Source organism: Eumetopias jubatus, unplaced genomic scaffold, assembly GCF_037043125.1.
Source record: "Eumetopias jubatus isolate StellerSeaLion01/CBP00866 unplaced genomic scaffold, mEumJub1_p1.0 scaffold_3, whole genome shotgun sequence".
Lineage (NCBI taxonomy): Eukaryota > Metazoa > Chordata > Mammalia > Carnivora > Otariidae > Eumetopias > Eumetopias jubatus.
The window spans coordinates 171,078,984-171,100,851 of record NW_028274809.1 but is presented as its reverse complement, the minus strand read 5'-3'; positions in this window follow the sequence as shown (position 1 = coordinate 171,100,851).

Genomic DNA, 21,868 nt, shown 5'->3' with positions numbered 1-21,868 from the left:
TTGTTTGACCAAACTTTAGTCAGGTTCTTGAAATTTCTTCTATGTCCATCTGTGTACTTCCCTTGTAAAAGCTACTTTTAGCAAGAACCTTGTTAAGTGAATTTAACCAGAACTTCGCACCCTCCATAGCTGGTCTCCTTCAACATCTGATCAGGATTCTTATCCTCCATGATCCTCCAGGTGATGTCTGGTCACCCTGGCCAGTCTTCACCCAGAATCCTGTTACATCAGTTTAGCCAAAACTCCTCCCTACCCCTGATGTTTCCTCTCAGTAATTTTCTACCAACTGATCCACTCCTTGTTCCTTAGTATAAATTCCCATTTGCCCATGCTGTATTCAGAGTTAAGCCCATTCTCTCTTGCCTACTATAAAATTCTATTGCAGTCGCCCTTATATCTATAATGATGATGCCAAATAAAGTCTGCTTTATCATCTTTAATGGGCTTCATTGAATTTTTTTTCTTTCACACTATCAAGGGGAAATAATTTAAGTGTAGTTATGGTTTTCTTAAGAAAATCCCCCTAAGAATTAACTTTTAGAACAATCATTTTGGCAGGAGGTAGCTAATGCTAAAATGTAGAATGAATGATCTCGAGGATGCTTGGAATACAACAATTTTGCTTTATTAATTGAAAAAATATATTGAGGGCGCCTGGGTGGCTCAGTTGGTTAAGCAACTGCCTTCGGCTCAGGTCATGATCCCAGGGTCCTGGGATCGAGTCCCATATCAGGCTCCCTGCTCAGCAGGGAGTCTGCTTCTCCCTCTGACCCTCTTCCCTCTCATGCTCTCTATCTCTCATTCTCTCTCTCTCAAATAAATAAATAAAAAAATCTTTAAAAAAAAAAAAAGAAAAAAGAAAAAATATATTGAAATACATCCCTGTTTGTGTTAAAATCTAAATAAGCTTGCCCAAATAGAGGATCTTCCTGCATCTCAAGGAGTCCACAGGAATTTACATGGGCAGAATCATCATTTTTTCAGGGAACATAGCTTTGCACATATTAAATACTCTTGGCAAATTATTGACTGATGTCCTAGTGTTCTCTGTCATACAGTAAAGAACTGGAAATCATCAGCTAGCTGTCTGAACTGTAAAACAGATTTATTGCGGCTACTGAGAAGTATCTTATTCTGTTAGCAACTCTGTAGATCCAACAGGTTGAGTTAATGGCAAAAAGAGATCAATGAATGAATTTTTCAGATGAGTGCATATTTTAATACCCACTGGAATGTTGGTAACTGCCATACTAATATAATCATTTAGATTTTGTTGGATTGCTCTTTTTTCTAGTATCAAATAATTTTTAAAAGATTATTAGATCTTTATAAATGTTCTTAATTTGGTTACCATCATGGTAGTCTATAAGATGACCCTCCAAATCCAGTGAACCACACTTTCTGGTATTTATATCCTGTATAGTGCCTTCAATCTTTAAACCTGGCCTGGCCCTGTATAAACAATGTAGAGCAACAAAGGTGGATTGAGTTTTCTGATTAAGATTATAAGAAGACCTTGTTGCTTCTGTCTTGGTCTCTTGGAAGCTTTACTTTGGGGAAAGCAGGCCACAATATAAGACATCTATCTTGAGATTGCCATGTCATTTTTTAAAAATTTTATTTTATTATGTTAATCACCGTACATTACATCATTAGTATTTTTTAAAGATTTTATTTATTTCTTTGACAGACAGATACACAGTGAGAGAGGGAACACAAACAGGGGGAGTGGGAGAGGGAGAAGCAGGCTTCCCGCGGAGCAGGGAGCCCGATGTGGGGCTCGATCCCATGACCCTGGGATGATGACCTGAGCCGAAGGCAGACGCTTAACGACTGCGTCACCCAGGTGCCCCACATCATTAGTTTTTGATGTAGTGTTCCATGATTCATTGTTTGCGTATAACACCCAGTGCTCCATGCAGTACATGCCCTCTTTAATACCCATCACCAGGCTAACCCATCCCCCCACCCCTCTCCCCTCTAGAACCCTCAGTTTGTTTCTCAGAGTCCATAGTCTCTCATGGTTCATCTCCCCCTCCAACTTCCCCCCCTTCATTTTTCCCTTTCTACTATCTTCTCTTTTTTTTTCCCCATATCATGTCATTTTTTAAAATTTAATTTAATTTTATTATGTTATGTTAGTCACCATACAGTACATCCCCAGATTGCCATGTTATGAGGAAACCTAAGTGGAGTGTCATCAAGAGAATAATACTTCATCAGTTTCTTACAGCCATATAGGTTATATTTTTATATCCAATCCATAAATGTTGCAAATAACATTCAATTCTATTACTGACTTCAAGTGATAGGAAATTTATAATCTCTCATAGTTGTCTATGCTGTTATCTTATTCTTCGTCTGTCCAAGCCGACAAGTCTAAAACTTCTATTCACTACTTAGATCTTTACACAAAACTGCATAGAAGTAGGATGCTTGGGGGCACCTGCATGGCTCAGTTGGTTAAGCATCTACCTTTGGCTCAGATCATGATCTGGGGTCCTGGGACTGAGCCTGAGGTAGTCGGGTTCCTTCCCAGCAGGGGGTTGGTTTCTCTGTCTCCCTCTGCCCCTCCACCCTGGCCGTGGACTCCTGGGCATTCTCTCTAATATAAGGAAATAAAATCTTTAAAGAAAAGTAAAATGCTTGTATTTCAGTGAAGATAAACAAATATTTGGATTTGAAAATATTTGGGCTAATTCTTTTTTTTTCAAATGTGCTATACATTTGAAATACATGAGCTTCATGGACTTAAAGACAGTAAAAATAACACTTTTTTTTTTTAGTAAATATACCACTTAAAAAATAAATGAAAATGGTATATATTACAGACACAGCTGTTTTTCAATAGGAAGAAGCACAGTTAAGGAATTGAATTACATTTTTTCTTGATGTATTGAAGAATTCACAGGTATATCAGAAATCTAATATTTTAATTGATTTAAATTTCTTTTTTGGGGGGTTTCCTTTTTTAATTTTTAGTTCAATTAATTAACAATATAGTGTATTATTAGTTTTAGAGTTCAGTGATTTGTCAGTTGCATACAACACCCGTGCTCATTCCATCACGTGGATGAATGCCCATCACCCAGTCACCCCATCCCCCCCACCTCCCCTCCAGCAAGCCTGTTTCTTTCCTATGCTTAAGAAGTCTCTTATGGTTTGTCTCCCTCTCTGGTTTCATCTTGTTTTGTTCCTCCCAGGTTTTTGGGTTTTTTTTAACTAACTAGAATCATGCTGTATGTATTGTTCATGTACTTTTTGGAGATGTTCACAGCCTAGCACACTCCTTTTATCCATTCTGTATTCCACAGAAATAGATGTTTGGGTTGCTTCATTCTGCTGTTATAATTATTCCCACTTTTGTGCACAAACTGGGGTACAGGGGCTGAAATTTGAGGGGAACAGTGTCAATTTGAGCCCTTGGCAATCTGAGGTAAAGGCGTGTTGACTTGGCATTTAGCAGGTGGCAGGCTGTGCACACTGACTTGGGCAGGAGGGCGGCTGGACCATGAATTTGGGACCCACAGGCCGATGGCATCGTGTGTGACAGGGACGTGGCTGGTTTTGCTTTTAATTTTTGTTTTTCTGGGAAACTTGATTTCTCCATCTATTCTAAACGAAAGCCTTGCTGGATAGAGTATTCTTGGCTGCAGATTTTTTCCTTTTAGCAGTTGGAATCTATCATGCCACTTTCTTCTGGCCTGCAGAGTTTCTGCTGAAAAACCCACTGATAGCTGTATGGGGTTTCCTTTGTATGTACCTGCTTTCCTTTCTCTTGCTGCTTTTAAAATTCTCTCTTTCCCACTACTTTTGGCCGTCTTATTTACTTTGTGTCTTGGTGCAGACCTCTTTGGGTTGGTTTTGTTGGGGTCTCTCTGTGCCTCCTGGATCTGGATTTCTCTTTCCTTCCCCAGATTCAGGAAGTTTTCAGCTATTATTTCTTCAGACAAATCTTCTGCCCTTTGCTTGCTCTTCTTCTGGGATCCCTATCATGCGACTGTTAGGTCTGACAGCATTGCTCAGTTCCCTGGGTCTATTTTCATTTTGCGTATTTTTCCCCCCTCTCATCTGCTCGGCTTGATTGCTTTCCATGACTCTGTCCTCCAGGTGGCTGGTCCTTTCTTCTACTTCCTCTTGCTTGCTATTTATTCCAGGTGGTCTATTTTTATTTCCATTTAGTAAATCCAATAGCTCTAACTGTTTCTTTTCTACATCTTCTAGCTCTTGGTGGAGGGTCTCAAGGAAGTCCTGCAGTCCTTCCTCAATTCCAGTGAGAATCTTTATGAGCACTACTTTAAATTCGCTATCAGACATATTACTTATCTCCATTTCACTTAGGTCTCCTGCTCTTTTGTCCTGTTCTTTGATTTGGGACACATTCTTTGGTCTCCTCATTCTGTCTCTTGTGTTGTCTGTTTTTCTGTGTTAGGAAAATCAGCTACGTCTCCTGCACTTGAAAGTAGTGGCTCTATGGAGAAGAGGTCCTGCAGTGCAATGTCTGTTCCCCAGAATCTGGTGCTTCAGGGGGTGTCTCCTATGTGTGTTGCTCCAGGGGGTGTCCTACCATTGTGGCTGGGATGTGTTTACCTTCAGTCCTGTCATCTGCGATGGCTCCCTGCCTGTTGTGGGCAGAGTCTGGTGCCCGTGGTGTTAGTGGGTTGCTCCGGGGCTGCCTTGGGCTTGAGTCGAGTCAGACCAGGTGTTTGCCAGAGATGCAGTAGCACCAAACTGCAGGCACTGTCCCTGTGTCGTCCCCAGAGAAGATTTGTTGGTGGGTGGGCCCTGCAGTCAGACCAGCTGCCTGCCCTCAGCCCACTGCTGGGGTCAGTCAGACGGGTGTGTGGTTATCTTCCCTTCTCCCTGGGGCAGGACTCACTCTGGAGTGGTGCTGACCTTGTCTGGGCCGTGCACACACTGCCAGGCTTGTGGCACCACTTTGACGGGATCTTGCCAAGAGTGATCAGAGGGGGTGGATCTGATTCGCTGTGGCCTCTTGTCTATGCTGGGCTGAGGAGAGTCTGTTCTGCCAGTTTTCGGGCTGCTTTTTGGGTTATTTATGCCGACGTGGGTGCTCTCTAGGCGGCCACGCGGCAAGAGGTCAGCCCAGGGACGTCCTGCTCTGCCATCTTCCCAGCAGCCTAAATCGCTTGATATAATTTAAATACATACAAAAGTACTATGTGTATGTATATACTTATATATAATTCATGTATATTTTATGTACATTTTTATATATATGAATGATGTACAAGAAGCCTAAATAGGTCTTTAGTAATTAAATAAGAATGATCTGTACCTCTGAAACAAATAATGCAACATATGTTAAGAAAAAAGAAAAAGAAGAAGATAGCAGGAGGGGAAGAATGAAGGGGAGTAAGTCAGAGGGGGAGATGAACCATGAGAGGCGATAGACTCTGAAAAACAAACTGAGGGTTCTAGAGGGGAGGGGGGTGGGGGGAATGTGTTAGCCTGGTGATGGGTATTAAAGAGGGCACATTCTACGTGGAGCACTGGGTGTTATGCACAAATAATTAATCATGGAACACTCTATCAAAAACTAATGATGTAATATATGGTGATTAAAATAACAATAAAAAGTCTGAAAAAAATACGAATGATTAAATCATCAAATGGAAATGTAAAAAATTCTGTTTATGATAAACATTACAAAGAATGACATATACATGACAATAGATATATTATAAATGTTTATAAAACATATTGGATACAGTCATAAAAAGCTATAATTTTGTGAAGGAAATGCATATTTTAAAAATTAAATTTAGCCTGCTGGGCATTTTCATCTTTCTCTGTTTATTTCAAGCCTAAATATGTGCTTCCTGGCATGCAACAGAAACAACAGAAGGAGACCAAGTAAAGATTAGGTCATTCTTAACCATCATGTTCTGAATTCCTTTTTTTGTTTCAGTGCCATCACTGAATTCTCTTTTTAATTTTTTCTCTTATTCTAACTTACTTCCGTATTTTGTTGAGTGAATTTCCAACCTGCCTTATCAATTTAACAAAAAAGATTATAGACTCAATTCATATAAATATCTGCTGAAATTCTCTCAGATATATTGTCTTGGAAATATTTTAGCTGGACCCCAGGACCCTGGGATCATGACCTGAGCCAAAGGCAGATGCTTAACTGATTGAGCCACCCAGGTGCCCCATAAGATTTTCCATTTTTATATTCATGTCAATATTCAGGAACAAACAAGAGAAAAATAACAATTCAGTTAAAATAATAAATTTATAAAAGTGAGATTGGCAGAATTGGAAAGTTTGATCACTGCTAAACTCTTACATCAGCCTTTCTGAAACAGTATCAATAGCTGTTTTTAAGACGAAATTTTGGAGGTTTTACAGCACTATCACCATTGTCCAGAATATCATTTTTATTTGAACATTTCATGGTAGTGAAAGTACGATTGATTCTTATTCTAAATCAAAATCATTTCACAAAAAAGAAGTTTAACTTATCTTTTCTCTTTTCATAAAAAGAAAGTGATACAAATTTCAAACTCACATTACTTAAAATGAGAGATTTCTAGACATCTTGCTGATTACATAAAAGTATTTAACTGCACAATAAGAAATTTGAGTGATGTTATTTACCCAGAGGAAGAAAAAGAGGGGCAAAGTGATGCAGAAGCATTTTTCTCATGATTTAAATTTGTTGGGCATGTTGATTTTTGTTGTTACTAAAAGTGGTTTGCAACAAGGTTTTAATGAAGCTGTCACACACTTTGCTCTATTTCCAGTTGGAAACATGTGGTCTCATTTAGAATATCTTTTTTTATTTTTTCCTTAAGTCACTTGGCAAACCTCAAACATTTGATTTCTTTTAATCAAGAAAATGAACCACATTTGCTAAATCTTCTTATTAATCAGATTTTGACAAACATCCATGATTTGCAATCCTTAAGCTTAGGTTAGCTAAACTTGGAATATATTAAAAAAAATAAGTTTTCTACAATCTAGTTTATTTCATGAAAGAGAATCAGGATAAAATAAAATCATCAGAAAAACAGAATAAAAAAATTGGGGAAGAGTAAGCTAATAATGACTCTAACAAATTTATTATTCAAAATTCTTCTGGATTGGAATAAGATTAATACTATTAAATTATATATTTCACAAGTATATATGTGTATGCACACATGTGTGTTTATATTTATAGAGGTATGAAGACAATATGATTTTGATGCAGTTATAAGTCATAAAGTTATAATATATCAAGTATTTTTAAAACTATTTCTTTTAAAAATCATAAATCTATTTGGAAGAGAAAGGATGATCATTTTAAAAGTAGCAGAAATAATCACCTTACAGATTTCACTTGCAAATTAAGAAAAATATTGGAAATTGATTGCTATCATCATATATATACTGGAAAACCAGTTTTACATATAATTTAAAAACTGTAAGGGGGCGCCTGGGTGGCTCAGTTGGTTAAGCGACTGCCTTCGGCTCGGGTCATGATCCTGGAGTCCCGGGATTGAGTCCCGCATTGGGCTCCCTGCTCATTAGGGAGTCTGCTTCTCCCTCTCCCTCTCCCCCCTCTTGTGCTCTCTCTCAAATAAATAAATAAAATCTTTTAAAAAAAATAAAAAAATAAAAAAATAAAAACTGTAAGGATATGCCTTTAAAATTCAAAGGCACAATCAATCTTTTTGTATATATTTAGAAAGACTTGGTTGATATTTTGCAATGAAATACCTTTGCAGAAAATATACACAAACAGATTTGAATAAATGGGAGACCTATATAAAATTATTTTCTAAAATTATGGTGATCTGTTTAATTATATACATATAGACACACCACATATGCATATGCATATGGTGTGATATATATATGTTATAAATATAAATATATATATCATATCATGTACTATATATAATAGATATTTATACCATATAGAAGTATATATAAAGCAAGATAGCTGGAAAATAACCACATCACTATCAAGTACATGGATACACATCTGTATATTTAGACCTAGTTATTTGTAAAAGCAATGACTAATCCATTCTTTATTATGTAACGTTACTGAGTGCCAAGCGCAATGCTACAACAAATCTTGTCATGATGAGCATCTTAGCTACTATCACCAAGGAAGTCAATTTTCCTGTGCTCAAAAAACTTAATATCCAATAGGAGAAAACAGTTATATAAATGAAAAAGTACTAAAAAGAGTGTATAGGGAGGGTGGGAGCAGTGGATTGCAAACAGGACTAAGGTGGTGCATCCCTGAAGTTTCTCTTGAGCAATAAAAAAAAAAAAAAAATGAGGTAAGAGAGTTAGTCCAGTGGGTATCTGTGGATACAATGCAAACTTTCCAAATTCGGTCTTTCCTGGTACTTTTCAAGAGTAGCAAAAATACCAGTATAGCTGAAGTTTATGACCATAGGTGCAAATAATAAGGGATGAAGACAAGGAAGGAATAGACTACCAGATTATTGTAGAATTTTGTAAACTTTGTTTACCCTTTGGCTTTAATTATGGAAGGAAATAAAACTGAGAGAGTTTTGAGCTGACAAATAACATGATCAGACTTATTGAAATGATAACTCTATCTACTCTGTTAAGAGTAGACTGAAATGAGTCCAGTGGAGGCAGGCAGGTTCCGGTAGCAGAAGGTTAGAATTATACTGGTGTGAACTGGAATTGGTGAGAAGAGGTTGTATGTTTGATATGTTTTGAAAGTAGGACAAGAGTGATAAATTTAGTATTAGTGAGTTAGTGAAAGAACAAAATTGACAACAAATTGACACAAGCACCTCAAGGATATAATTGCCATTAACCTAGATGAGTAAGAATGCAGATTAAGTAGGTATGGGAAGAAAGTCAGGATCCAGTTTCACCCATGTTATGTTTGAGGTATCTATTAAAAATACAAGTGGCCACATGAACAGGAAGTTGACAAATTTGAAGTTGTTGCCATATAAGTGGCATTTACGTGATGATATGCCAGCAGATTGAATATTCTGAGTTCCTCTCTATAAAGGAATTCAAATAGAGGGGAAGTGAACAAATTAATTGTAGGTAACATTTTTATCTACATTGCAACTCTGGACTGGGTTGCAATAAATTGCCCCTGTAATTTTTTTTTTCTTTTTTTTATTAATTTCAGTTAGCCACTGTGTAGTACATCATTAGTTTTTGATGTAGTGTTCAATGTTCATTAGTTGCATATAACACCCAGTATTCATCACAACACATGTCCTCCTTAATGTCCATCGCCCTGTAATTCTTGAGTATGATTCTACAGGATAAAATATGAGAATGAAAAAAAAAAAAAGAAAAAACTTTACTGATCAAATCATTAGCATTACAATTTTATGGATAAAGAGAACTCAAAACAGCTAAATATTTTTCTAATGATTAACTAACTTGGTAGTGTTTTTTATGGAACTCAAACCTAAGACATTTGTTTTCTAGGATGTGCCATGCAGCAGGATATTATATTATGTTGACTCCAATTACAACCCATAACAACCTGTCCCCCCTGGGACATTTTGGGCTGATTTTAAATTTAAAATTACAATAATGAAATTTCACCTATTTCCCTAATGATAGATAGATGTGAAGTAAACTGTTATTTATTTAAGACATAAGAAATTTCTACCCAATTTTTGTGCGTTGATATATATTTATTGACTTGCATTTAGAAAGTTAAACTAGTCATTTAAAATAGAACAGGAATTGGGCAGACGGAAGAAGGCATTTGATCAGATAATTTTCTGGTTATAAGAGGAAATTACATATCACTTATGTATGTTTACTCTGTTGTGAGACAGCTATAAAATTTTGGTTTCAAAAGTTGCCAATTTTAATGCAACCACCAGTTTTCTTTAAACTTAAGCTTGTGAGAAAATAGGGCTAAATTATACACTTAAAAAATTATTAAGTATTTGTCCCTACAAACATTTGTATGTAATGTTTTAACCTCAAAATCGTCACAAAAATAATGATAAATCATGTTGCTACTACATACTCTTGATATAATACAGTCAAAATGGTACTTCACTTCCATGGTTTTACTCCCCATTTCATATAACCCCAGTTTATTTGTGAGAAAAAAATCATACAAATCTCAGTTGAAATATATTATCCAAAGTAGCAAATATTCCTCAAAACTGTCAAGATTTATTGAAAACAAGAAGAGTCTGAAGTACCATCACAGCTAAGAGTAAACTATGGAAACACGGCAATTAAATGTATTCTGTGAATCCTGAAACTAAAAAACGGGGACTATGTAAAAACTGACATAATTTGAATAAAATACGGGATTTATGTCATGACAGTATATCAACATTCATTCAGGTATCATGATAAATTTGCCATACTGATGTAAGAAGTTAATAACAGAGAAAAGTACGTTTTGATATATAAGAAATCTCCATAGTAAAAAAAAAGAAATCACTGTAGTCTATGGTGAGCACTGTGAATAGTGCAAGACTGCTGAATCACAGATCTGTACCTCTGAAACAAATAATGCAATATATGTTAAGAAGAAGTTAGCAGGAGGGGAAGAATGAAGGGGAGTAAATCAGAGGGGGAGACGAATCATGAGAGATGATGGACTCTGAAAAACAAACTGAGGGTTCTAGAGAGGAGGGGGTGGGGGGATGGGTTAGCCTGGTGATGGGTATTAAAGAGGGCATGCACTGAATGGAGCACTGGGTGTTATACGCAAACAATGAATCATGGAACACTACATCAAAAACCAATGATGTAATGTATGGCAATTAACATAACAATAAAAAATTTAAAGAACAACAACAAAAAAAAGAAATCACTGTAGTATCTGCTCAATCTTTCTGTAAGTCTCAAACTGTTCTAAAATGAAATGTTTAGTTAAAAAACAATATATGAAAAATACATTCTTATTCAAAATCTAACATAATTCATCTTAACAAATATTTTACCTGTGCTTATTATGTTCAAGCTGCTATGATAGATCTTCAGAGTGTACAAGGAAAATAAAAACCAGTCCCTCCCAAGAAGATAAACAGATGGGAAACATACACATAAAAAAATGTTCAATGTTATTAGTCATTAGGGAAACGTAAATAAAACCTACAATACTACACCCCCATGAAATGGCTAAGATCATAGGATCTTTATCTGTTATAACAATACCTTGGAAAGAACATGAATGTCCATCAAAAGATGAATGGATCAATAAGTTGTATTATAGACATATAGCAGAGTACTATTCAGCAATAAAATATGTGCAACATGGCTGAATCTCAAAAGAATTATGCTATATGAAAGAATCTAGCCAAAAAGAGTGTATACTGTATGATTCTATTTTTACAAAATTCTAGAAAGTTCAAACCAATTTTTAGTGACATAGCAAATCAAGGGTTGCCTAAGAATGAGGTTGGTGTTTAGGAATGAGAGAGAGGGATTACAGAGAAACACAAGAAACATTTACGGAGTGGGAGATATGTTCGAGATCTTGATTGCAGTGAGGGTTTCATGTGTATATGCATATCCACACGTACCAAACCCACCAATGCACACCTGAAACATGTACAATTACCATATGTCAATTGTGCCTCGATAAAGCTGTTCTTAAAAACTTATTTTGGGACCTAACATCCTAAAATAGAATTAAAAAAATGGAAAAGCAACTTTCCCTTAAGAATAATATTCTATTGAAATCTGATAGTTGCAATAATATCATTTCTTTGTGTATTTTATTTCAAAATTCTAATTAGGATTCTGGGGGCACCTGGGTGGTACAGTCTATTGGGCATCTGACCCTTGGTTACGGCTCAGGTCATGATCTCGGAGTCATGAGACTGAGCCCCATCTGGGGCTCTGAGCTCAGTGTAGAGTCTGCTTGGGATTTTCTCTCCCTCTCCTTCTGCCCCTCCTGCTCATTCATTCTCTCTCCCTCTCTCTCTAAAATAAATAAATAAAATATTTGAAAAAATAATAAATTAGGATTCTGTTTCTCAATAACAGTCACTTCCTCAAGGTCCAAAAGCTATAATGTAGCATAGCAGTATCAATGCCCACATACACTGACTCTCAAAATAGTGCTCTCTCCATCAAAACTGGTGATTCAAGTTCAGGAGTAACTGCAGTTATTGTTTCCTTCAATGTTTGCAGACATGAACACAACATTGAAAAGAATGTATAGAAAATGTTGGATCATGAATACCTATGTGGGGATGAACCATAGTAATCATCATTTATGTGACTTTGACCTTTCATTCAAATAATTTTATTTATGCTTTCTAATTCATACGATCAAAAATTCAATTTTAACTATGCTTACAAAGAATAGTGATGTCTTTAAAATATGGCAAGATTATCACCCTCCTCTACAATGTTCCAAACTAGACACATGAGTTCACAGATACACATTCATTTATTACTAAACAAGTCCGTATAAAGTGGTTGGAAATGGAAAGGAGATGAAGAAGAGCTTTGTGTACTATTTCCTTATGCAAGTTCTAGTGTTCCCATCAGTTCCTTGGAGTCATCACAATATGATACATTACATATTTTCCCTAAATTAAATCTTCAGAGGATATTTCTTTATCTTTGTGATGGATGGTTTCCTTTAAAACTGATAGTAGTCTGGAGGGAAATACAATTTCACATTCTGGTTTTATTATTCTTAGACTTTTAATCAGGTTAGCACACATCCCAATAGTGTTGAACATTAAGTTTTCTTTCACTAACACTCAGGAAATCATATAATTATTCAAGAAAATAGAAGGATGTTCTTAAAGGAGGTAGAGCTGATGTATTCAGTCAGTCCACTGGGTCTGCTATTTCTTGGCTTATGCAACAGAAATGCTAGTTTTGACATTAATTCAATCCATTTTTTTCCTCCCAGTCATGGCAGTTCTCAAAAATGTGACATAAAGTTTTCATCTTTTCCACAGTAATAATTTTCAGGAAAAAAATCCATTTTTCTGCAGTTAGAAAGGAGAGAGCTGAAAAACACCCCATACACTTAAATTATGTGAATATTAACATGTAAATACTTTATATTTTATCACTTATCTATGGTGGTGTAAACATTTTCTGCTCAGTAAATGTATGCCTAACAATAAATGTTTTCTAATATGAGCAGAATTAATGAATCATTTAAAGTAATTATTTTAGAATCCAAATCCATATTATGTTTGCCATATTATATCTTACCTTAATAATTTAAAAAAAATTAATTAAAAAATTAATATTCTCTGGAGAAACTAAAAAAGTTTAGAAACCTCTTAACAATTTTAGTCACTTCCTCACTCAGATAGGTAGAATGTGGCAAAGGGTAGTACTAAAATCCACATACTCTTCATGACTACCATTTGCTGAGAAACTAGAGAAATAAATTAGTGATTAGAGAACTACATCTTCATGTTCATTTTTATTTTATTAAAATTGTATATTCAAATAATGGGTGTGGAAACAAAATCCTCCAGAAATGAAAATTTGAACTTAATTGTGACTGAAATAAGTTTCCCTTAAAGAGCTTTAACACATTTTAATGCTATATACACAGTATTCTAAAGGAAATGATGCATGCAAAGTAATACCAAATCATACGAACAGAAAAAAAAAATTCCCTAAGTTGTGCAATTCTAAATTTAGGTAGCATTGCTCCCCAAGAAGTTCATAATCTAAGTATATCTAATCTCTACATAATGAATCTCTGATCCTAGTTATTATTAATCTATAATATTTATCCAATATCATTGATTTACATATTTTAAAATAAATACCCATTTTCCCTAGGATTTTTATGTGATTTTAGGTATAATCTGAACATCTTCCTACAAATGTATCTCTCTTTTTACCAATACAAAGGCTTTACCCATATTAAGGAGCATATTTAATTATGGCTCATTTTTATCCCTTCCTATGAATGTTTATCAGAGTCCTACTGGAGAGTAATTTTATTTTTTTTAAGATTTTTTATATTTATTCATTTGAGACACAGAGATACAGAGAGAGAGAGAGAGAGCATGAGCAGGGAGAGAGGCAGAGGGAGAGGGAGAAGCAGGCTCTCCGCTGAGCCAGGAGCTGGACGCTTAACCATCTGAGCCACCCAGGAGCCCCTGAAGAGTAATTTTAAATAAATAGCTTGTAGTAGGATTTTTATATACTTATATCCAAAGAGAGAGAGGCAATGTCAAAGGAAAATGGTGAGGAATGGATGTCTGAGGATGGAGAAAATATGCGTCATTTCTCCTAACATCCCGAATTCAGAGTGACCACACGTTCAGAGGATCATTTGACTATGTGGCTTTCTTTGACATATTTTCAAAAATACTCCTAACTCAATAGCAATCAAACATTCAAAGTGATAAGTATTTCAACTTTCTTGTTAAGGGAAGGCGATCCAGGACATTACCACACTCTGAAAAGAAACGCAGAAAGAGTACACTGATACTTTTCCTGATAGTGCAACAAGACATGTTCTATATATTTACATTTTATAAGTTATGTGTTGCACAAATCCAGGGGGTGCCATTCATGAAATCTCACTGTTTATAATCTATGAAGTCATATAGAGTGATTCTGTTCAAGTACATAGTAAGTAAATAGGTAGGTGTATTACTACCCTTCAGTGATAAGTCATTCTTCCAGCACAGATTTATAGGTAAGCCAATTATTTTCTTCTTTTCATCTTATCAAAAATGTTCTGAATTTTGTTATTGTTGTTTGTTTTTGTTTTTGTTTTTCTTTTGCTTGAATATGTTCACTTGGCTAGATCATTGGAACACAGACCACATGATGCTTGGCACCTACTGTATTTAAAAGGGCATCAGGTTGACCTTCTTATAGCCGCAAACGTGGGAAAATGTAGACAGACACAATGAAAGAGAAATAGGATATTTCTTACGGATATAGGACTGATATCCTATTTTCTTGCACTTATTGGTTTCTCTGGGCTTTTAGAGGCAGGCTTCTGGTCCTTCCCAAACCTCCTCAAATTCAGCAGTAAAGAACCGTTCCTGCTTCAAATACCTCTCACACTCCAATTATCTCTGATTTCTCTTTCTGCCACCAGTTGGAGAAAACTCTTTCCCTTTTAAAAGGCTCATTTATTTGTCCCCCTATACAATATACCAATTGAGTAATATCATGTAACCTAATTAGAAAAATAGGGTGAGGAATCTTGGGCCATTTTAGAATCTTAGAAATAAAAGTTTGCCTACCACACTGTGGAAAATTGACATCAGAAAAATAAATACCCTTTACCTATTTAAATATTTTGCTATAAACATAAGTTGGAGGAGCTCAGAGCGGTGAGAATATACACTTGGTAGACTTGATTTTATCTGCACAGGTGGAATTATTTGAAATATTAACCCCAATGAAGACCCCTAAATTATCTTAAGATAAGCTGGATTTAGGTGAATTGGGATGGTGGTTAAACAAAATGATCAGGCTGTGTGAACATCTGATAGTGAGAAAGTGTGAAAAATTGCAAGTAAGCAGCAGTTGATAAACAATATGACTAAAGTGTAGAAAATGGAATTGCCTACAGCTAGGACAGAGAGATTGGTGAGGGCAGGAACATTCTGAGCTTTGGTTGGTTAACATTTATCCTAAAGCAGTAGAAAGACATTGAAGTAAGGGTATTAAAAGTTCAGCTTTTTTGATTATGTCTGTTTCCCAGTTCAAGTCAAAATTTTACCAAGACATTTTCTAAGTTCACAAAAATTTCCATGCATAAATAATATTTTAAAAAGCAAAATGTTTTCCAGGAATAAGTAGACTAGAATAAAGTTATAGAATAAACTGTTTCTTACCCATAAGTATGATAATGATAGCTTTTTCCCTCTGTTTTACTATCTCCTCCCTAAAAATAGTATATAACACAATCTTATCAGAAGCTATAATTATCTCGTATGTATAGAAAAAAATAAAATCAAATATAATCTTAAAATCAAAATTAATATAAAGTATTTTAGGTTAGCTTACAAAAAAAAAAACCTATGAAAACAAAGTAGTGGAAACAAGGGGGCTTTTAGACAATGTTTATATTCTTAAATAAATACTGTTTTTGAAACAAAGGGATCTACGTTACTGGGCAGGCAAATTATACTATTTATATTCTTCCATCAACTATTATTATCATCACATCTTTAGTTCAAGGTAGTTTTGTACTAGAGGAAAAAATTTATGTTACATTTAAATACTTTAGCGTCCCTCACCTAACTGGGTATAACAAATAGATATTGTTTTGAAAGTTTATATTTACCATGAACATGATTCATGTTATCAAGCACAGGAATCACAAAGTGACTTCCTTTTGACAGAACATTAATCAAGAGATAAAATATTAAAGCAAAGTTTCCCTTGGGCAGGAATATAACAGTATAAGCTATTTTCCATCTCACAATCATTTATGATCCATTTTTACATCTAAACAATGGAATATAGGAAAGGTACTATTCTCAAATCATAAAGTAAAAACCAGGTCTAAAAGCAAAATAAATTAATTATAAAATGTGCTAAGTCACTTTTCTAAGTGTCACATTATACAATTATGCCTAATGAGAGTTAGTAGCTTTCACTGCATAACTAAATTATTTCATGTAGGACAAAGAATGAGGATGGTTTTCTTCTTTTATTTAAATATATGATTTTTTAAAAGTCATCTTTATTGAGGCACCTAGGTGGCTCAATCAGTTAAACATCTGACTTCAGTTCAGGTCATGATTTAAGGGTCCTTGGATCAAGCCCAATGTCAGGCTCTGTGCTCAGCGGGGAGCCTGCTTCTCTCCTTTTCCCCCTACCACTCACCCCCCCTCCTGCTCTCTCTCTCTCTCAAAGAAGTAAAGTCTTATAAAAAATAAAAAAACAAATTAATCTTTATTGATAAACTATCCTGAAACCTTTTTGCTATGACTACTAAAATCAATATCATTTTGTAGCAATGCATTATTATTTTAATGTGGTGTCTTATAATTTATTATAAAAATAACACCTATATAAATAGCATACACACCATAGACTGAAGTTTTGTGTATGCCCCCAAATTTGTATATTGGAATCCTAACACCCAGTGTGATGGTATTAAGACGTGAGCCTTTGGTCATGAGGTTATACCCTCAAAAAGATGTGTGCTCCTAAAAAAGAGACCCCAGAGAGCTCCCTCACCCTTTCTGTCATGTGAGAATGCAGCAGGTGGACAGCCAGCAAGGACCTCCCCAGACACCAGGTATGCCAGTGCTTTGATCCTGGACTTTCCAGTGTAAGAAATACATTTTGGTTGTTCATAAGTCACTGGTTTATGATATTCTCTTATAGAAGCCTGTGTGAACTAAGTCAATACATTTTTTATGGATAAAATTAGAATAAGCTTCAGTAAATAAAAAAATCAAATCTTCGGCCAACTCAAGTTTCTGGATTTGTGCCAAATCTATAATGAATAAAGAAGTGGGCGTGAAGTAGAGCCTGATGGTTTTGAAAAACCACGTGATTTACACTTCTGTCGGAGATCATCTTGGTGAATAATGACTTTTGTAATCTTGTCAGAGAGGACTTCCATGATATAGTACAACCAGTGTTGGTCACTTCTAGAAATAGAGCTGCCCTTACCCTCCCACATATTTGCATATCTACATGGTTATAGCGGGGATCCCACCTTTTTACATGGCCTCGCTTTTCTGGCCACAGTGTTGGAGTATGAATAAGCCATAGACACTAACATAGTCACTCAGAATAGTCCCTCATAATTCTTAAACTGCAATTGAGAACAAAACTGAGATATGAAACTTCTAAGTTGACAATAGTATGGACTTCCTCTGTTCTCAGAAAGAAAATGAAACCAATATGCTAAAACAAGTGGGAGCAAAGGAAGGGGGTGCAGAGAGAATGAGAGCGAGGGAGAGAGAATGAGCAAGCTACCTTTATTCAAGTCTTTCCTTAAAATTGACCCTGAAGCCCAACTTATTTTAAGATTTTTTTGTGCCACAACTCCTTCAATATCCCTGTACTCTTCTAATAAGTTTCCCTTTGTTTTATTGTTTAATATGCAACCAAAATAGTCTTAATTTGAGCAAGGCTTCTCTCTCAGCCTCAATGATATCATATATGTGCATGTGCCTGTATGTCCTTGTGTGTCTCTTTGTGTGTATGTATATTTTGTGTCCATACACCCACATATTCTTCACTCCTGTCATTTTATCATTACTGACAATATAACTATTGAATACTCATTCATCCAGTCACTCAATAAATACTCATTGTAAACTCATTGACTGTGAGCACAAATAAAAGGATAATTTCAGATAATGTTAAACGTTAAAAAGAATTCACGTAGAAACCTGGCAAAAAGTTAGTGATTGAGGATGAAGGGAATCTTTAGATAGAAAAGATACTAAGTTTTTTTCTGAGGAGGTAAAATTTGAGCTGGACATGGAGATCAGGAAGAGGAACAATGCAAGAAGAGAACAGAGCTGATACAACAGCTCTATTATCAGAACAGAACTGGTGAGTTATTAGATAAATTGAAGATTCATCAAATCTTAATTCATCAAATCAAGCTTCTTGTGGCTGACTGTGGTGAACAAGGCAAATGGAAGTAGAAAATGAGGTTGGGGTTAGATCTTTACCAATGGGAAGTCACTGGAGGGGTTTTAGCTTCATTATGACATGATGTGGTTTATATTTTCCAAATATCACACTAACTAACTTACTGAGGTCAGATTAGTGGAACAGTACATGTGGAATAAGGGAAATAAGTGAGGAAGCTAGTTTAGATTCTCAATGAGAAGTGAGGCTGATTTGGAGAGGATTCGTATCAAGGTAGAATAGAAGACATGGATGGATTTGGGATATATTAGAAATAAAAAGGGGTTTACAATAAATTGGGCAGAAGAGTACAGGGATATTGAAGGAGTTGTGGTACAAAAAAAATCTTAAAATAAGTTGGGCTTCAGGGTCAATTGTAAGGAAAGACTTGAATAAAGGTAGCTTGCTCATTCTCTCTCCCTCGCTATCTTTCTCTCTGCGCCCCCTTCCTTTTCTCCCACTTGTTTTAACATATTGGTTTCATTTTCTTTCTGAGAACAGAGGAAGTCCATACTATTGGACAATTGCTATAAATTGGATATGAGTGGGTGTAAAAAATAGATTATTCAAATATAAACAACATATTTTTTGAGCCACTGGGTGGATGTGGCTATAATTTCCTCGGATAGGGAAGAATGGATGATTACAAACTATGGTGATAAAGGAAATGAGTAATACAATTTTAAACTTTTATATTTCTCATGCTTTTTCAAGCATCTAAGCAAATGCATTCATTTACTAGGCTGCTATAACGGAATACCACAGACTGGTATTCTGGGACTTTCAAGCATCTAAACAAATCCATTAATTACTAGGGCTGCTATAACAGAATACCACAGACTGGTATTCTGGGGTTAAACAACAGACATTTATTTTCTCACAATTCTGACGTCTGGAAATCCAAGATCAAAGTGCTGATATGGTCGGTTTCTGTAGAGTCCTGTTTTCCTGGCTTGCAGACCGCCTTCCTGCTGTGTCCTCACATGGCCTTTCCTCTGCGCACATTGCAAGGAGAGAGCAGTGTCTAACATTTCTTCCTGTTCTTACAGGGACATCAGTCTTACCAGGTTAGGGCCCCACCATCATGACCTCATTTTATCTCCAATGTCTCCTTAAAGTTCCTCTCTCCAAATACATTCACACTGGGGGTTAGGACTTCAACATATGAATTTGAAGGATATAATTCAGTCCATAACAGTAAAGTTACAAAACTAAAATGAATGGAAAGTCCCGAAAAAATTACAAACCACTATTGTAATTTGGTCATTTTGTTCAATGATATATATCAATGTTGAATGCATAGGAAAAAATAGCCTAGAACAAAATTGATAAGGCTAAGAAAGTATAATCGAAATTGTAAAAATAAAAAGGTAACCCAAGAAATCCCTGGACTAACTTTGTTGTTATTGTTGTTGTTTTGTTTTGTTTTGTTTTACACCACTGATTTGACTGGTTCTCCAGCTTGTAAACAACATATCATGGGACTTTTTAGCCTCTGTAATCATGTGAGCCAATTCCCATAATAAATCTTCTCTTATATATCCATATATGTGCTATTGGTTCTGTTTCTCTGGAGAAGAGACCCTTTATTAACACATCTGGGGAAAAAAATCAATGATCTATTCATGTCATCTAATTTACCAACAATTTGTAAATAGATAGATAGAGAGTAGATAGATCGATATAATAAATATAGTCACATAGAGTAACAAGTGATCACACACACACACACACACACACACACACATTTACTAAAGTATCTACTTTCACAATATCACATTCAAATTTCCCACATAAGAAATCAGAAAGATAAAAAGTTTAATATCAGGTCAATGTGCTAAATGAAACTCACAATACCAAATTAGGTATGATAGATTCTCAGTTGTTTTTATTTAACAAGTATTTCCTACTGTGAGTCAGGAATTATTTTAGATACTGAGTTACAACAGTTAAAAAATATCAATTTTTTCTTTATAGATCTTACTTTTTGGTAAACAAAATCTTCTCAAATGAAATTTGTTTGTACTTCATATAACTATTTTACTGAAGTGTAATTAACGGCAGGAGATGTCTTACCATTTTTGAAATTGTAGAACTGAGGTTTGCTTACGTTAAGGATTGGAAAGTAAGTGTCTAAAAAGGTGCCTGTTTTACATATCTTGAAACTATATTTATTTCTTTTTTTCCCCTCTCATTAATCTATAGTTTTCAAAGATAATATTACAGTAAACCTGTCTAGGGATGGAATGCTCAAAGAGAATAAAAGTGATGAGAAGTATATATTTAAGCTCCTACTAGCAAAATTTCTGAAACTCAGGCATACTCAATTTATTCCCATTACCTGCAGCATCTTGTCTAGAAGGCAAACTCTAAGTTACCCATTCATACTACTCACTTGCTTTAAGAGAGAATACAGAGCTTTCCCCCATATAGGGAGACTCTGCTGGTTGATACTTCAGAGAATAAGGTTTCATAATTGAACACTAGTGCAATCAAACAGTTTTAGTAGCTCTTAGCTAGAACTCCATGATGAACAAATTAAAGTAGCATATTGGCAGTTTGGATCACCAAAAAGAGGAATTTCCTTTAACTTCCTGGTGTCTTTTATATACTCTTACTCTTCATCAGATTACCTAATTAATAAGTGGATATAATTTGTCTATTCTGGTCAGTTGGATGCAGCTAATCTATTAAAAATATGAATGTGAAGACCTTTCTCTTTTCTACTGAACCAGTGAGAGGCATCTACTCTGCAGAAACCAGACTATCCTCCGTTATCTATTCCAGGTCTGGACTGAAGGTAGAGAGAGTAGCAGTTAGTCTGTGTTAACTGTGCTCTAGTCTTATCTAACTCAATTTATTAGTAATTGTGATGATGGTTTATGTTCCATCTACTGATTCTATTATTTCTCAATTGACTTAGAACCCATATGGGGAAGAGATGTGGTATTTAGTGTGCCCTCAAAACCCTAAGAATATTCATTTCACTCTATTGAGCAAGGGCATAATATCTTCATGTCAATATATAAGCCATCAAAAATAAAAAATCTGTGAAATTGAATTATATTACCAATCTTTCCACATAGAGGTTATATATCAGCATTAAAAAAAGGAAAAAAAAAGAAAATAGAAAAGAAAATGTAAGCAAAGAAAACAGAAAAGAAGAAGGAAAACAAAAAGGAGGGAAAAAAAGTTCTTTATCAAATGCTTCAGGCAACCTCAGACACTTCAGAATTAGGAGACCACACCAAGTTAGCGTTTGGAGTTTGAAGTAAACTTTGAATTCACTAAGCCAGAGAGGAGA